The 18,162-nt window shown below is 44.5% G+C and overlaps 1 protein-coding gene across 6 annotated transcripts in view; it reads left to right on the top strand.

Moving 5' to 3' along the window:
- Window positions 1-18,162, top strand: part of CAB39 (calcium binding protein 39) — a 93,273-nt gene that overhangs the window by 25,070 nt on the left and 50,041 nt on the right. Inside the window, exon 1 of one of the 6 annotated variants that reach the window (XM_038765148.1) lies at window positions 1,455-1,522. The exons of 3 other annotated variants lie outside the window; for them this stretch is intronic. The gene's annotated coding sequence lies outside the window, so the exon portion shown is untranslated. Of the gene's footprint in view, window positions 1-1,454; window positions 1,523-4,887; window positions 5,118-11,650; window positions 11,743-18,162 lie in introns of those variants that run through there. 2 more of the 6 variants (XM_038764831.1, XM_038764753.1) reach the window with 2 other exon arrangements.

The raw sequence follows: 18,162 nt of genomic DNA, 5'->3' as shown, positions 1-18,162 counted from the left end.
GTTGGTCTGCTGAATGTGGCAGTGTTTTTTCGCCATTAGTGAAGAATGTCTAATTTAGAATTGACTCATTCACTTTTTGGGAAAACAAGTGGAAGGCTTTTCAATCCTAAAATCTTAACTGGTAGTGGAGAAACCCTAACTTCATCTGCATCGTAGTCTTGCACTGCTGTTTTGGATTGTTGAAGTTTGAGGCCCTCAGATGATTCCGCTGGATAGGATGCAATGAATTAATTAGCATCTGTATCATCCATGCCTAAATTAAGTTGCCATGCCAATTCATCTCCTCCTTTGCTAATAGGCTTAGCGTCATCTTCAGTCTAATGTGAACTGTGGACAAAACTGTCTCTAAAATCTATTTGTTGGTGTTTACTTAACCTGAGCCTCAGGGAGAAAGGAACAGGGTGGTTGGTTGCTTGTAGCGAAACTTGGCTGGAACATTGGGATGTATCGTCTTATGCCGTCAAGTCGTCTCTGACCCATAGCGACACCACGGACACATCTCTCCTGTAACGCCCCACCTTCATCTGCAGTCGTTCTGGTAGTGGATCCATAGAGTTTTGCTCATCATCAATCGTATTTGTTGAGCGCTTACTGTGCGCAGAGCACTGTACTAAGCGCTTGCTCAGGCAAATGTGTGGGGTTGTATTCCTAGATTGGTTTTATTGTGGGGCAGTGGCTCTCCTTATGATCTGCATTTGTCTATATGGACTGTGCATTTTATTCTTAGGGATAGTTTCAGGTTAAAATTTTGTATTGCAATTAATATAATAATTGTGACATTTGTTGAGTGTTTGCGCTGGTCTAAGCATGGTATTCCTGGGGTCGAAATAATAATAATAGTAATAATTATGGTACTCGGTAAGCACTTACTATGTACCAAGCCCTGTTCTAAGCACTGGGGTAGATACAAGTTCATCAGGTTGGACACAGCCGTGTCCCACACAGAGCTCACGCTCTTAATCCCCATTTTACAGATGAGGTTACTGAGGCCCAGAGAAGCGAAATGACTTGCCCAGGGTCACACAGAAGACGTGTGGTGGGGCCCGGATTAGAACCCAGGTCCTTCCAACTCCCAGGCCCCTGCTCTCTCCACCAAGCCACGCTGCTGACCTGATTACCGAGTCTGTCACAGTCAAAGTAGGAAGGAGAACAGCTGCTTAATCCCCATTTCACAGATGAGGAAATTTAAGATCAAACAAGTCGTGACTTGCCCAAGGTCACGTAGGATTAGAGCCCACATTTCCTGGCTCCCAGTCTTGTACTCTTTCCACTAGGCCCCACTGCCTCTCTGAGGATTTTGATATTTCTCCCTTTAACTTTTTCTTCCCTTCTCTTCTAACCAGCTCCCGTCGTTGCCCCAGATCTCTCACATGAAAATTGTGTAACCGAGATGCAAGGGCCAAGGGAAGGGTGAGGGCGAGAATTGCCTGAATGCTTTGACAGAGCGCAGTTGGAAAGCCGTTGAGCTAGATCCTTGCTGCAAGAGTGCCTGTTTGGTGCTGAAAAGGGAGAGACGTGCAAGGTTGGTGTTTCTTGTGACAGATTCCTGTAACAGGCAGCCTCTTCGGAATCTGGATCCAAGTTTCCGAATGTATTTATATTGTCCTCTCCCAAACACTTGGTACAGTGCTCTGCACCCAGGAAGCACTCAGTAAATACCATTAATTCCTATGCGAGTCTTATCAAGGACCTGCTTAAGCAGGCTTGTAGAATAATAATAATAATAATAATAATAATAATAATAGTGGTATTTATGTGCTTCAGCATGGCCTAATGGCAAGAACACGGGCTTGGGAGTTAGAGGACGTGGGTTCTTCCCACCTCTGCCACTTGTCCGCTTTGTGACCTGGGCAAGTCACTTCACTTCTCTGTGCCTCAATTACCTCATCTGCCAAATGGGGGATTAAAACTGTGAGCCCCACCTGGGACAACCTGATTACCCTGTGTCTACCCCAGTGTTTAGAACAGTGCTTGGCACATAGTAAGTGCTTAACAAATACTATAATTATTATTATTATTATTAACTGCCAGGCACTGTACTAAGCACCGGGAGCAGGTGCGGGCTTACCAGGTTGGACACAGTATCTGTCCCACGTGGGGCTCACGATTTCAATCCCCATTTTACAGATGAGGTGAGTGAGGCACAGAGAAGTGAAGTGACTTGCCCTGGGTCACACAGCAGACAAGTGGCGGAATGGAGGTTATAACTCAGTTTCTTCTGACTTCTAGGCCTGTGTTCTGTCCACTGTGCCATCTTTTCCTGGACTGGCACTGGTCATCTGATGTATGGATGGTACTCCCTTAACTTTGTAGTAGAGACCCCACCCAGACTTTTCTTTCTGGTAATTTGGTCCCATTGAGCAATACCATGGAAAATCAGGGCTGTGATCCAGGTCATGGATGATAGATATGTGTCGTGTTGATTATAAAATGAAATTCTCACAAACATTTGGAAGCATCCTGGTGTAGTAGATAGAGCATGACTGTGAGCCCACTGTTGGGTAGGGACCGTCTCTATATGTTGCCAACTTGTACTTCCCAAGCGCTTAGTACAGTGCTCTGCACACAGTAAGCGCTCAATAAATACGATTGAATGAATGAATGGGCCTGGGGGTCAAAAAGTTATGGGTTCTAATGCCGGAGCTTCTGCTTGCCTGTTGTGTCACCTTGGACAAGTCACTTCATTTCTCTCTGCTTCAATTACCTCATCTCTAAAATGGAGACTGAGACTGGGAGAGCCCCACGTGGGCTCGTAACCCATTTTACTTGTATCCACCCCAGAGCTTAGTATAGTGCCTGGCACATAGTGAGTGCTTAATAAATACCACATTATCATTATAGTGTGTGTGTGTGTGTGTGTGTGCGTGTGTGTGTGTGTATACATATAAATATTTAGTGTATATACTTAATTTTGTAGATCTAGTAAACAAAATGATTTCAAAAACTGAGGTGACTATTTGGAGAGATATTTATGTGGTCAAAATCGATAAAGTTTGTGTAATGACTAGAGAACAAAGTGACGAGAATAAAGTGTAAAGTAGTATTGACAGGACAGCTATTTGGGCTTAAGGTCATGAACTTTAGAGTTACAAACTTTAGTGGGAAAGCAATGTGGAATACTTAATAGTAGTTTGGAATTTTCTCCTCTGATTGGAAGTTCAGCCTCCTCTCTGATCTCCCATCCTCCTGTCTCTCCCTACTTCAGTCTATACTTCAGTCTGCTGCCCGGATTATCTTTATGCAGAAATGCTCTGGGCGTGCTACTCCCCTCCTCAAAAATCTCCAGTGGCTGCCTGCCAACCTACGAATCAAGCAAAAGCTCCTCACTCTCGGCTTCAAGACTCTCCATCACCTCGCCCCCTCCCACCTCACCTCCCTTCTCTCCTTCTCCAGCCCAGCCCGCACCCTCTGCTCCTCTGCCGCTAACCTCCTCACCGTACCTCGTTCTCGCCTGTCCCGCCGTCGAGCCCCGGCCGACGTCCTCCCCCTGGCTTGGAATGCCCTCCCTCTACCCATCTGCCAAACTAGCTCTCTTCCTCCCTTCAAAGCCCTAATGAGAGCTCACCTCCTCCAAGAGGCCTTCCCAGACTGAGCCCCCTTTTTCCTCTCCTCCTCCCCAAACCCCCCACCCTACCTCTTTCCCCTCCCTACAGCACTTGTATATATATTTGTACAGATTTATTACTCTATTTTAGGTGTACATATTTACTATTCTACTTATTTTGTTAATGATGTGCATATTGCTTTATTTCTATTTGTTCTGATGACTTTGACACCTGTCTACATGTTTTGTTTTGTTGTCCGTCTCCCCCTTCTAGACTGTGAGTCCACTGTTGGGTAGGGACCGTCTCTATATGTTGCCAACTTGTCCTTCCCAAGCGCTTAGTACAGTGCTCTGCACACAGTAAGCGCTCAAAAAATATGATTGAATGAATGAATGAAAGGGGTGTCACATGCCAAATTTCCCACTGCTGGGAGTGAGTGCCTCAGACACATGATGTACTGCTTCAAACATTGAGGTGACTACCAGTCAATCAGTGGTGTTTATCGAAAGCTACCATGTGCAGAATACCATACTAAGTACCTGGGAGAATCCAAGGCAATAGCTGGTAGACATGCTCCCTGCCCACAAGGAGCTTTCAGTCTGGAGTGGGAGACTAAGGTACAGTAAACGGGTCAGCTGCCCAAGATCATCCTGCTGTTCTTTTTCAGTGGGTTACAGAAGAGCTGTCACCTTTTCCCACAGGGTTGGTGTGATTTTGGCCTGGGAATTGACGTGCACATTTGGATCCCAAGATTCTGATGGCCTGAGGTAGGATCTGAGCCTCAGCGTAAATGCCCAACTGTAGGTGTTTACATATAGTTACGCACGTGGATGCTCAGAACTTGTGCTTATCCTCATAGTGGTTAAGGGTCAATGGACCCCAGTCTCGGTGCTCAATTTACCAAGACTGAATTTTTTCTGAAAGTATGTAGCAGGCACAGTAACGATCGGTGCACTACCACTGAGGTCATTTGCCAAAGAAATCATTTGTGGTAGAGTATTGTGGGATGGCGCGCACCCCTCTTTTGAGTTTATGTCCTTCTGATTGATTTTAGAGTGAAAGTTCCACTTGGAAATGCCTTCAGTTTTGCTATAACACATTTTCACTTTGTGTTTTAGGTAGAATATCATGATAGACTTGGGGAACGTTCTTCCCATAATGTGCAGCTGTCTGGATAGGGCGTGGATTCGGGAGAAACGGTCTTGTAAATACACGTGGTGTTCCCGGATGCTGGTTGTATATTAAAACACATGTTTTCCTTAAAGTGGGGTTTCTCAAGGAGTACTGTCTGTCCCTACCTCAAGAGCAGACATCTCGTTCTTTGAGGTCTCCTCGGAGCAGATACTGAGCCAGAGTGCTGGAAGACTGGGTGGCTACATGGTAAATGATACCGTCAGGAAAAGGTTACGGCTGGGTTTTCTCACAAAAGACACCTCTTATTTCAGGCAGAAAATATTTAAAGAGGTTTTGAAAGCTTTTCCTTTAGTGTAGGTTTGTGGAGCTACTTTTCCATCTAGTTCTATCCGGTAACTTGGCATCCATGTTGCTGTGTCACATTGCGCCAGATATAAGGTGAGGTAGTTTGTTTTCCTTCCAGGAATTAAAATCTGAGTAAAGTTTCTCTGCTATATTTACGTGGAGACACTCCTCTCTTGGCCTTCTGCAGTTCCTGCTCACAGTACTTCATGTGTAGCTGTAAGAAGCTGTTGCTCAGTTGATCAATTTAATAATGTATCTTATTTTTTCCAGGCTGTTTTAGGACCCAGGGTAATGGTGGGTGGGTAGGCCAAAGGGGAGGTGTTGTGCATCTGTGAACAGGTGATCCATTCACTGTTTTGTTTTTTATTTCCATGTCAGTAAATATTTGAAATCTATTTGGTGCATAGGACTCCGCTATGTCCTTGTACCGATCACCATACGCTCTTGGATTCAAGCGAATGTGTAATTATGTGTCTAACTTTAGGCAGAAAATTGCAATCCAAAGCCTGTGAGGTAAACTGGGAGAATTAGCAAGGCATATTTAACTTTAGTGTGGGGTTAGAAATTCATTGTAGAGTATGATTTATTAGAGTTTACGTTTTTCTCTGCCCTTGTGTCTCAGTGCATTATACTTCAGTGAGGGCACCTAATTGGATTGCACAGAAAGTTGGGTTCTTAATTAAGACATACAGTTGTTCAAATTCAAGGGAGCCGCTTCCATGTTAATGTGCCCTTTGACGCCGGTGTTTTAGCCACCTCTGCTCTCCTGTTCCTTCTATATCTTTGAGTGAGTCAGAATGGTGGTGAAACAATTTGAATTGTCTCTAGGAACGGTTCTTGCAGAATTTAGGATTTAGGGTGACAACCATACAGTGCCTAGTACAGTACTCTGCACACAGTAAACGCTCAATCAATACAATTAATTGAATACAGGGGAAACCTGTCTTGTTCTTGGCTACTGCTTAAATTGTGACTTCTGTGTTGAGGACTTCATCTTCCTTTGTTTTCTGGAGCTCCCTGAAAATGCTGTATTCACAAGTGTAAAAGCTATAGGAATGGATTTCAGTATTTGTCTTTTCTCTACTCTTTAACTTAATCCAGTACCCTAACTTGATCTCAGTCATGTAAACCCTTTATCAAAAATCAGATTTGTTGAGATTCTGTACTAATTGCTCCAAAATTTTTATTTATTTTCGTCAGTTATTTGCAGTAATCAAGATTATTTCCTACACACTTTACCGAAGACATACCGTCTAGTTTCAGAGGGATTCACAAAATCAGCATATGGTTTCTAATTATTTGGAAATGCATCCTGGCTTTCACCTATGAAGATCAATATCCAAAACGATGCGTTTTATTTATTTTTTTTCTCATGACTAAGTTGCCTTAGAAAAGCCAACTAAGCCCACAAGGAAACCTAAATATATTCCACTCATTTTACGTTGCATGTCATTGGGATCAGTGAAGACGCATGATCAGATAATGCATTCACTGGAAGTGACAGATGGCAAGCAACTCTTGGGGGTAAGGAGAGGTCATTGCCCCCTTGGGCTTGGCCCTGATGTGGTGGAATTAATGGCTTCATTCCAATAGTTTTTTTGGGGCAGAGGGCAACATAACTAGCCCTCTCCCCTCCTTGGTGCCCAAAAGCAGGACCCAAGGTGGAGCCATGATAGTAACTCCACTTCTTGTCCCTGTTGGCAGGCTGTTGCTGCCATTATTTTTCTGCGTGCGACTGGGCTCTAGTACTGGGCAAGAGGCTCCTTTTGCCCCAGAATCTTGTGATTTTTTTTTAAGGTATTCATTAAGCGCTTACTGTGTGCCAGGCACAGTACTAAACGCTGGGGTAGAGACAGGCTAATCAGGTAAGATACAGTCCATGTCCCTCGTAGAGATTACAGCTTTAATCCCCATTTTGCAGATGAGGAAACTGAGGTACAGAGAAGTTGAGGTCATGTAGAAGATAAGTGGCAAAGTCGGGTTAGAACCCAGGTCCTTCAGGCCCATAGTCTATTCATGAGGGCTGCTTCTTGGGATGGTTGATTGGCTCCTGGGACCGGAGGGGTGGGGATGGACAATATTTTATAGCCACCCCTGGCTTTGGCCTGGGGACATGGGGAGGGATGTTGCCAGCGTCCAGACATTTCCCTTGAAGGTGCCAGAATGCCCGTTGTCAAACTCCTGTCCCCGGAGTCCTCTGGACTCGCCCTGGACTCAGAGCCAGGCTGACCTAAGTGTAGACTGTAAGCTCGTTGTGGGCATGGACTGTGTCTGTTTATTGGTAATAATGGTAATAATAATTATGGTGCTCACTGTGTGCCAAGCACCGTTCTAAGCACTGGGGTAGATCCAAGTTAATCAGGCTTGACGCAATCCCTGTCCCATATGGGGCTCACACTCTTAATCCCTATTGTACAGACGAGGTAACTGAGGCCCAGAGAAGTTAAGTGATTTGCCCAGGGTCACACGGCAGACAGGTGGCAAAGCCAGCATTAGAACCCAGGTCCTTCTGACTCCCAAGCCTGAGCTCTGTTATAATGATGGCATTTATTAAGCACTTACTATGTGCAAAGCACTGCTCTAAGCATTGGATTATTATACCCACCCCAGTGCTTAGTACAGTGTTCTGCACAAAGTAAGCGCTGAAATAATACAATTGACTGAGTCAGACCAGGAGTGTATCCAGCCCGGCAGCCTGTCCCTGGCAGAGACACCCAGGAATCGCAGTGGGTGGTTCGCGCTCTCTCACTTGCTCTCTCTTGCTCTACCTCTCTTTCTCAGTCATTTATTGTATGTTTACTGTGTGAAGAACACTATACTAAGTGCTTAGGAGAGTACAATGTAACTGAGTTTGTAGACGTGTTCTCTGACCCCAGTCCACAGTAAGATTATAGTCTAGAGGGGGAGACAGACCTTAATATAAATAAATTATGGATATGCACGTAAATCCTGTGGGGCTGAGGGAGGGGTGAATAAAGGATGCAAATCCAAGTTCAAGGGTGATGCAGAAGGGAGTGGGAGAAGAAGAAATGAGGGCTTAGTTGGGGAAGACCTCTTAGAGGAGATATGCCTTCAATAATGCTTTGAAGGGGGTCTTGTGATTGTTGGATATGAGGACATTCCAGGCCTGAGGGCAGATGTGGGTGAGAGATCAGTGGCTAAATAGACAAGATGGAGATACAGTGAGACGGTTAGCATTAAAGGAGCCAAATGTGGGGCTGCCTTGTAATAGGAGAGTAATCAGGTGAGGTAGGAGGGGGCAAGGTGATCGAGTGCTTTAAAGTCAATGGTGAGGAATTTCTGCCTCCACCCCAACACGTCAGTCCAGCCCTGCCCTAGGAAAATGGCCCTTGGCCGTGGACTTCCTGCTGTCTGGGTGCAGACTTAAAAGAGTGTTTTTAAGGATTATTTGTCACAACTGCACTTTGCAGTCCTCTTGTTGAGGGAATTTATTGGGCTTACATTGAGAACTGGTATTTCCCACTTCCCTGGGTAAAGCACAACCCAAGCGGTCTAGGGGACAACAGACAGATGGGTGGATTGGCAGAGTGATTTAGAAATGGAGTGAGCAAGCATTAGATCAGGGCAGAGCAAATCTGTGTGGTCGCAGAAGCAGGCCGAGTCACAGAATGTACCTTTGATGGTCCCCGAGGACATGCGGGCTGGGGTTGGGGCCGGGGGCAACGCCTGAGGGCCAGGTCTGGCTGTTGGGGCCTGGGAATCAGTGAGGGAAGCCAGGCAGGCTTCCTGGAGGAGTTGGGGGGAATGGGAGCTGGGTTGGGGAAGGCCTCCAAACACTTACTTGTCCAGAGAGCCAGAGCATCTGCCCAACCAAGGCTGCTGCAGATCTGAGTAGAAATGAGCCGTCCTTCACCTTGCACTTGGATCCATATCCTTTGGCATTTGGAATTCACTCCATCCGCAGCCCCACAGCCCCACAGCATTTTTGTACACATCTGAAACTTATTGGTTTATATTAATGTCTGCCTCCCCCTCCCTCCACCCCGTCACAAAGACTGCAAGCTTATGGTGGGCAGGGAATGCACCTACTAACTTTGCTCAGTACACTGCTCTGCATACAAGAAGTGCTCACTAAATACCACCTGTGAGTCATTTGTTGTGGTGCCAATTTGTACTTCCCAAGCGCTTAGTACAGTGCTCTGCACATAGTAAGCGCTCAATAAATACGATTGATGATGATTTGTTATCTGAGGGAATTACATAGAAGGAGGGGAAATGTGTCAGGTAACCAGTTTTGCCAGATCATGAGAGACCCTTGTAAGGAAAATTTTAATATCAAAACGTGCATATTTTTTGTTGTTGAAAACACTGATTAACTAGAAGCTGCTTGAAGTGATTTGAATAATGATTTCAAACAATTTAATTTCCACTTAGTTGCCAGTTGGAATGCATCATTCATTACCCTCATCAAAAACTTCCAATGGCTACTCATTTCTCTCTACATCAAACCGAAACAGATCTTTGTTTTCAGATTGTTTTTTTCTCAGCTTTCCACTCTCCTACTGAACCACAGTTCGCACTTTACTCTTCCCAACCTAACCTCCTTGCACTATCTCCCGCTCTGTCTCTAACCTATAGTTCATGTCATTTTCCCCCTTTGTGGACCATCTTTCCACCAGGAATCTGTCAAACCACACCTCTCCCCATCCTCAAATCCCTCCTAAAAATACTTCTATAGGAGGTCTTATTTGACTGATTTTTCCCCCCCCTTTCCTGAGCAGGTTGTCCCATTAACCACCTTTAAGCACTTAACTGTATGGTTATCAGTTGATTTTTTCCAGTAGTTTATTCATTTCTTGTTTACTTTTGTCATCAGTTGTAGCTCTGATTTCTGTTTTATTCCCAAAGTGTTTTTACAGTCTGTGTCTGCTTGTTTCCCCAGTGATATTGTAAATGCCTAAAGGGAATGTGGATTCTACTTTTCATTTTTCAAATGGCTAGTAAGGATGGCTGTGGCCTTGTGGAAAGAGCATTAATTCTAATTCTAAGCGCTTAGTACAGTGCTCTGCACATAGTAAGCGCTCAATAAATACGATTGATTGATTGAACCTGTCACTGGTTTGCTGTGTGTCCCTGGGCAAGTTACTTGACTTTTTTGTGCCTGTTTCCTCATATACAACATCTGTAAGAACATGTTCTTCCTCCCTCTTGGACTCTGAGCCCTATGAGGGACAGGGACTGGCCCCCACCCTATGATTCATTCATTCAGTAGGATATACTGAGCACTTACTGTATGCAAAGGACTGTATTAAGCGCTTGGTAGAGTACAGTACAACAACAGACACATACATTCCCTTCCCACAGTGTAGAGGGGGAGACAGACATTAATATGCACAAATAAATAAATTACAAATATATTCACGTGCTGTGGGGATGGGAGAAAGGGTGCATTAAGGGAGCAAGTCAGGGCGATGCAGAGTGGAGTGGGATAAGGAGAGGAGGGCTTAGTCAGGGAAGGCTTCTTGGAGGAGATGTGTCTTCAATAAGGCTCTGAAGTAGTGTAGATCAGTTATTGGTCTGATTATATTGAATGTACCTCTGTGAATAGTACAGTTCATGACCCAATTGTGCTTAAATACCATAAGTCTAAAGTCAATCGTATTTGAGTGCTTACTGTGTGCAGAGCACTGTACTAAGTGCTTGGGAGAGTACATTATAACAATATAGCAGACATATTCTCTGCCCACAAGGAGCTTACAGTCTAGAGGGGGAGACATTTAGTCTTATTACAGTGACCTGCACACAGTACATACTCAAATGCTGATGGTAATGATGTGGTTGATTGGAAAAAAAAACACCAAATATTGAATTTATTTAATTTTAAATTGTTAGATTTTTGCGATAGTCTTGAATATGCATATGTGCGCAAGTATTCATTTTATATCACAGTTTCCCAAGCAGGATGGAGGTTGCCAAATTTTATTTAATTGAAGAACAGTAGAACTTTGCCAGTATAATCTTAATTAGAAATTTTCAATTAAGCAGGGCAGTTCTAAATCCCATATAAAACAAATTGGTTTTTTATGTTAAGGGTTTCTTCTGCCATTTGGTTGATACTTTTTATGAAGTTAGTGCTTTCCCCAAAGTTAGTTGTCATGTATTTTTAAGGAGAAACGATTGACGGTCAAGATCACTTTATGAGGGTGTCTGGGGCTGAAAAAGCCAATAGGGGACCCACAGTCCCAGGCACATTGGGCATACAGAAGGGTCATCTCTTGGGTTGTTTTCATGTTTGCAGTGTTTGGCACTGTTTTCTTTATTGCCTCTCTGTCTTCCTTTCCACAGCAAAAATTTGCTCAAAGAGCTGATCCTTTCTTGAGTGCAGTCTGCTGTACAGGTATTTGTATTGCTGTCTGTCTCTGCTTCCCCCCGCCCCGCCGCAGACTATAAGCTCGTTGCGGGCAGAGATTGTCACTGTTTATTATTGTATTGTACTTTCCCAAGCACTTAGTACAGTGCTGTGCCCACAGTAAGCGCTCAATAAATGATTGAATGAATGAATGCCTTCAGCAGTTGCCCCGTAGTTTTCAGCTGGGATGCAGCATTGTCCGAGGCTTGGTTTTGCCATGTCCTTAAACCACATCCCGTGCCCTCTTTGCTTTCAGTTTCCCACTTTCAACTCTCCATCCAACAGCTGCTTGCCATCTTGCCGCCACTGCTTATCCTCACGGGTCCCACCCAGGATAATCGCGTTGAGGTAAGCGCAGCTCCGAGGCGGACTGGTCTCCAGAACTGCATTGTTTGTGATCTCATCTTGCCATTTGCTCTGGAGTATATGGCCCAGAAATGGCGCCGTCGATGGAACTGCTCAAGTAGCCAAATATTCCTTTTTGGGGTCCGGGACATGCCATCCCAGAGAAGATTAGACCACACTACAGCTCTGTTGGTCTTTAGTTCAGTCCGGAGACTGATTTCCCCCACTGCTGCCACGGACTGTTTGTCGGGCTCAATTAATCCATGGTATTTAGAAGCAGCGTGGCTTAGTGGCAAGAACACGGGCTTTGGGAGTCAGAGGTCGTGGGTTCTAATCCTGGCTTTGCCACTTGCCTGCTGTGTGACCTTGGGCAAATCACTTAACTTCTCTGTGCCTCAGTTACCTCATCTGTAAAGTGGGGATTGAGTCTGTGAGCCCCACTTGGGACAACCTAATTACCTTGCAATTACCACAGTGCTTAGCACATAGTAAGTGCTTAACAAATACCATCATTATTATTATTATGACTGAGTGCTTATTGTGTGCAGAGCGCTGTCCTTAAGTGCTTGGGATGTGTAGGCCTTCTTGATTAGGCTTTTTGATCGTTGAGTCAATATAGAGTTACCTGCCTTCCAGTATCAACCTGAGCCCCACGTTCCTTTACGTATGATGGTTTCTGCCAAGGCTCGCCAAACACTAGAGGAGTAGGATGTCAGGCGACCAAGGGGATCGGATCTCAAGTGCTCTGGGCTCTCCAGCTAGAGCCAGTTAGGCTCTATCAGGGTCTGGCCCCTCTGTTTATTCCTTCCCGTATGCTTTCTTGCCCTTTCCATTGCCAATCTTGCCTCGTTCCGTCCAGAGGACTTCTGAGACCTGACACCTCTTCCTCCTCCTACCCCAGTACACATTATCCAGCCTGTACTATCTCTAACTGTACTCCCCTTGTACCAGTGCCTTTGAGCTTATTTTCTTTCATCTCTTAAAACACTTGGTCCCCTCTTACAGCTATCTTCAGCCTCTCTCCTTGGCTGCCTCCCTATCTCTCTCTTTCTCCCACTTTCCACCTTCAGACATTCTCAACGTCCTCCCTCCCCAACCCCCACGGTAAAAATACCTATTTCCAGATCGCGCAGCACCCTCTATCACCTCAACCCCCTATCATTTCAACCCCCTATCGCCTTTCCTCACCAAGTTCCTTTACAGGGTAGTTTTTGCCCACTTCCTTCACTTCCTGTCCCCCAGCTGTCCTTTTACAAGACAGAAGTTTCCTCCCCTTCAATCCACCGAGACCGCAATCTCCAGAGTTACTTCTGACCTCCTTGTAGCCAAGCCAGCGAGGTCTATTTTGTCCTCTCAGCAGGCTTTGGCACTGTGGGTCACCTGATTTTATTATATTATGCTCTTGTGCATTTAGCGCAGTGCTCTGGACACTCAGTAAAGTGCTTAAAAAATAATGCCGATTGATTCTCCTTAGAACGCCGCCACCTTTTCTGTTTCCTTTTATTCTTTTTCTCTTCTCATCCCCTAAATGTGGGTTTCCCATTAGGCTTTGTGCTGGGTCCCTTGCTTTTCTTCCTCTCTGTTCACCCTTTTGGGGAACTCATCCATTCTCATAGCTTGAGCCCTCGTCACTAGCCAGATGGTTTACAAACCTGCTTCTTAGCTACTCCAGTGTTCACCCTGTCTTCAGCTTCTACTACCCCTCTGCATTTCGGACTTCCTCCTCTTGTGCCTTAATCTCCCATTTCCCCTTTCCTTACTCCTCAAAGGTTGCCATTTCCCTTCTCAGCCAGCTTGAGACTCTCAATTTCATTTATTGGCTCTCTTCATGGGCTACTCCCTGCTCACACTGTTATATTAGCTTCTCCAAAGCCTATCACCTGGCCGTATACCCTGCTGTCAATCAGTTAATCAGTTATTAGTTTTTACTGAGCATATGGGCAGAACACTTTGCTAAATGCTTGGGAAGAATACAACAGAATTAGTAGACATCATACCTGCCCTCAGTGAGTTTGCAAAGTAGTGAGAGACAGATCCTAAAATAAATTACAGATAGGCAGAAGTGGTTGAGCAGAAAGATTTGTACATAAATGGTCTGGGAGCTTGTGAGGATTTAACTTTTGCTCATGTTTTTCTGCTGCTAGTGCTGAAGTTGTTATATATAAAATTCATTTTATTAAACCTCTTGAAGGAATGGATCTGTTTTTCATATGATGTAGCTAATCAACAAAATACATAGCTCTGCGATGTCAAACAGAATGCAAGCAATCAGTCACCTTTATTGAGCATGTAGCATGTGCAGAGCACTGTACTAAGCACTTGGGAGAATGCAGTATAACAGTTTGTAGGGATATTCCCTGCCCACAAGGAGTTTAAGCAGCGTGGCTTAGTGGAAAGAGCATGTACTCGGGAGTCAAGAGGATGTGGGTTCTAATCCTGGCTCTGCCACTTGACTGCTGTGTGTCCTTCAGCAAGCCATTTAACTTCTCTGGACTTCAGTTACCTCATTTGTAAAATGGAGCTGAAGACTGTGAGCCCCACATGGGACAACCTGATTACCTTGTGTCTACACCACCGTTTAGACAGTGCTTGGCACCTAGTAAGTACTTAACAAATACCACAATAATAATTATTAAAGTTTAGAAGGAAAGACAGACATTAATAGCAGTAAATGAGTTATGAATATTCATTCAATTGTATTTATTACTTACTGGCTGGAGGCAGGATGTGGGCAAGGGGTCAGCGGTGAGAGAGGTGAGATACTTCTCAGGTGAGAGAGGAGGTACGGTGAGTAGGGTGGTGGTAGAGGAGCCAAGTGAACGTGCTGCTTTGTAGTAGGAAATCAGCGAGGTGAGATAGGAGGTGATTGTGAGCTTTTAAGCCATCGATAGGGAATTTCTGTTGGTGGTGAAGTATGGACTCCAGTGGGGATGACAGGAGGCAGGGAGGTCAGTGAGGAGGCAGATACAGTAGTCAAGGCAAGATAGGTTAAGTGCTCAACAGTCACCACTTGGTAAAGTACGAAATGCTTTTTAAAAGGTTAAAAAAAATGCGGTTGTGAAAGTAGTACTTGGGTATGTAGTGCGTTTTTCCACCTTTTGACTTTGTGTTACCTAGTTGCACTTGAAGATAGAATGACAGAACAGTTTTAATTTCCTTCTCTTAATTCAACAGCCGTGAAACACTATGCTATCTAAAAATATCCATTTTTTTGAAGTGAAGATTGATAAAATTGGAGCAAAATATACAAACCGGAGCTATTACAAAAGATTGTTTAATAATGCTTTCCATAGCTGGAAAAACATCACCCCCAGATGTAAGGATGAATGGGGAGAAAAGGAAGACCTAAAACCCTCAGTCGTGACTTCAGTGGGAAGTGCACTATCCCCACAGCTCCCTTTTCTGTGCTATAATGGCAGAATGATTCAGAAACGGAATCTTTATCTGTTAGAGCCAGGAAACTCGAAGTTGATTTCTGAACTTTACTTGGGGTTTTATCTCTACTTTGAGGTCAGAGCTTTCCTCAATATAGCTTTTGTGCAACCCAGTTCCTTGGCAACTACTAAGGTTTCTTAACCTGGCTTCCGTTCAGAAAATGTGTAGGATCTTTTCTCATTGGGTCATGGAAAAATCAACTGCAGAGCCAAGTTAATTTTTTTTTTAATGGCAACTTTCCCCTCTCCAACCTCTGGAGATTTTAAGAAATTCATAATTGGTAGCTTGGTTTGTCTTTTTAATTGTCCAGTTTGGAGGCTTTCCTTGCTATCGATTCTCACCCCGGTTTGCCATAACTGCCTAAGAAATTGGGACTGAGGAACTTATGTTAGAACAGTCCTTGGCACATAGTAAACGCTTAACAAATAACCATGATTCTTATTTTAAGTGGCTTTTAGAAATACCAGTAAACTCTTAGCTCTAAGGAGTAATTGAGAAACTCCATTTCTGATAACTGATTTATTGAAAAGTACATTTAATAATAATAATAATAATGATGATGGCATTTGTTAAGCGCTTACTATGTGCAAAGCATTGTTTTAAGCGCTGGAGGTGGATACAAGGTGATCAGGTTGTCCCGTGTGGGACTCACAGTCTTCATCCCCATTTTATAGATGAGGTAACTGAGGCTCAGAGAAGTTAAGTGACTTGCCCAAGGTCACACAGCTGATGTGGCGGAGCTGGGATTAGAACCCATGACCTCTGACTCCCAAGCCTGGGCTCTTTCTACTGAGCCACACTGCTTCTCTAAGAGATATTTATTCTTTATTATTTATTTATTACTTATTAGATAATAAATATCTGAGATATTTATTCTCATCTTGGAAGAGTTGTCCTCCAGGTTGTTCTGGCTTCTGATTTTGGCCAACAGCACTCAGCTGCATGAGGGTAGAAGTGGGGGAAGTGGGACTGTAGGGGGGTGATCCAGGGATGTGATGTTTTGGAATGTGAGAGGAAGGGCAAAGGAGTAAGAGTTGAGTTGAGCAGAGAATGCGGTGTTGCATTAGACTGTGAGCGCTTAGTTCCCAAGCGCTTAGCACAGTGCTCTGCACATAGTAAGCGCTCAATAAATACGATTGATGATGACTGATGTGAGCCTCATGTGGGATTGTCCAAGACCGAACTCCTTATCTTCCCTCCCAAACCCTGCCCTCTCCCTGACTTTCCTAGCACTGTAGACAGCACTACCATCCTTCCCATCTCACAAGCCCGCAACCTTGGTGTCATCCTCGACTCTGCTCTCTCGTTCACCCCTCACATCCAATCCGTCACCAAAACCTGCCGGTCTCACCTCCGGAACGTCGCCAAGATCCGCCCTTTCCTCTCCATCCAAACCGCTACCTTGCTGGTTCAATCTCTCATCCTATCCCGACTGGATTACTGAATCAGCCTCCTGTCTGATCTCCCATTCTCCTGTCTCTCCCCACTTCAGTCTATACTTCACGCTGCTGCCCGGATCATCTATGTGCAGAAACTCTCTGGGCATGTTACTCCCCTCCTCAAAAATGTCCAGTGGCTGCCAGTCAACCTACGCATCAGGCAAAAACTCCTCACTCTCGGCTTCAAGGCTGTCCATCACCTCGCCCCCTCCTACCTCACCTCCCTTCTCTCCTTCTACAGCCCAGCCCGCACCCTCTGCTCCTCTGCCGCTAACCTCCTCACTGTGCCTCGTTCTCGCCTGTCCCGCCGTCGACCCCCCGGCCCACGTCCTCCCCCTGGCCTGGAATGCCCTCCCTCCACACATCCACCAAGCTAGCTCTCTTCCTCCCTTCAGAGCCCTACTGAGAGCTCACCTCCTCCAAGAGGCCTTCTCAGACTGAGCCCCCTCCTTCCTCTCCCCCTCCCTATCCCCCCACCCTACCTCCTTCCCCTCCCTACAGCACCTGTATATATGTTTGTACAGATTTATTACTCTATTTTACTTGTACATATTTACTATTCTATTTTATTTTGATATGTTTTGTTTTGTTGTCTGTCTCCTCGTTCTAGACTGTGAGCCCGTTGTTGGGTAGGGACCGTCTCTATATGTTGCCGACTTCTACTTCCCAAGTGCTTAGTACAGTGCTCTGCACACAGTAAGCTCTCAATAAATACGACTGAATGAATGAATGAGTGAATGGGATTGCCTGACCTGGGTATCTTGTATCTTCTCCAGTACTTTTAGTACAGTGCTTAGCATAAAGCATAAAGGCTTAACAAATAGCGCAATTATCAAAAAAGTGGGCTTTTGCTTCTAGGAAGGGAGTGGAGACCAGAAGAGGCATCAGAGCTAGGGGCAAGGCTTTGGAGAAGGAGGTCTTGCTAGGAGAAGAGGACAGCTTGGAAAGGATGGGGCTGTGGATGAGGTGGCTAGCTAATTGACGATAGTCCAGAGGGTGGTAATTTATTTTTTAATAGGCTTTCATGGTCATATTTTATTTCCGAAGTGGTGCTTGTCTTTTATAGGCATAGTCATCTTTTATGATGGGAGAATTAGCTGTTGACTTTTCATATTTATCAAAGAGTGAGGTAATTATCAGTTGGTATTTCACATAAATTCACCACAGAGCTTTGTGGGAAGATGAATGAGTGAAGAGTCTTCAATTCTGAGGTACTGTGAAAGAAACCTAATTCATAATTTCATGGTATTCCTCAGATCTAACCAAAGGTTCTGATTTCCAGAGAATTAGCTGCAGTATGCATTTGTATGACCTAGTCTATTAATTAATTAATTCATTCATTCAATCGTATTTATTGAGTGCTTACTGTGTGCAGAGCACTGTACTAAGCGCTTGGGAAGTGAATTTGTTTAGATTTTCTAGATTGTATTTAATGGGAAGAAAGCTATTGAAGCCAATTAATATTAAAACCATATTACATGTTTAAACTGTAAAAAAAACCTAATTTGTATATCAATTCTAAAATTTTAACTTTTTGGAGGAAAAGCTC

Source organism: Tachyglossus aculeatus, chromosome 1 (assembly GCF_015852505.1).
Source record: "Tachyglossus aculeatus isolate mTacAcu1 chromosome 1, mTacAcu1.pri, whole genome shotgun sequence".
NCBI classification, from domain to species: Eukaryota; Metazoa; Chordata; class Mammalia; order Monotremata; family Tachyglossidae; genus Tachyglossus; species Tachyglossus aculeatus.
The sequence above is the reverse complement of the archived record's forward strand: the minus strand, read 5'-3'. Positions and strand labels throughout refer to the sequence as shown.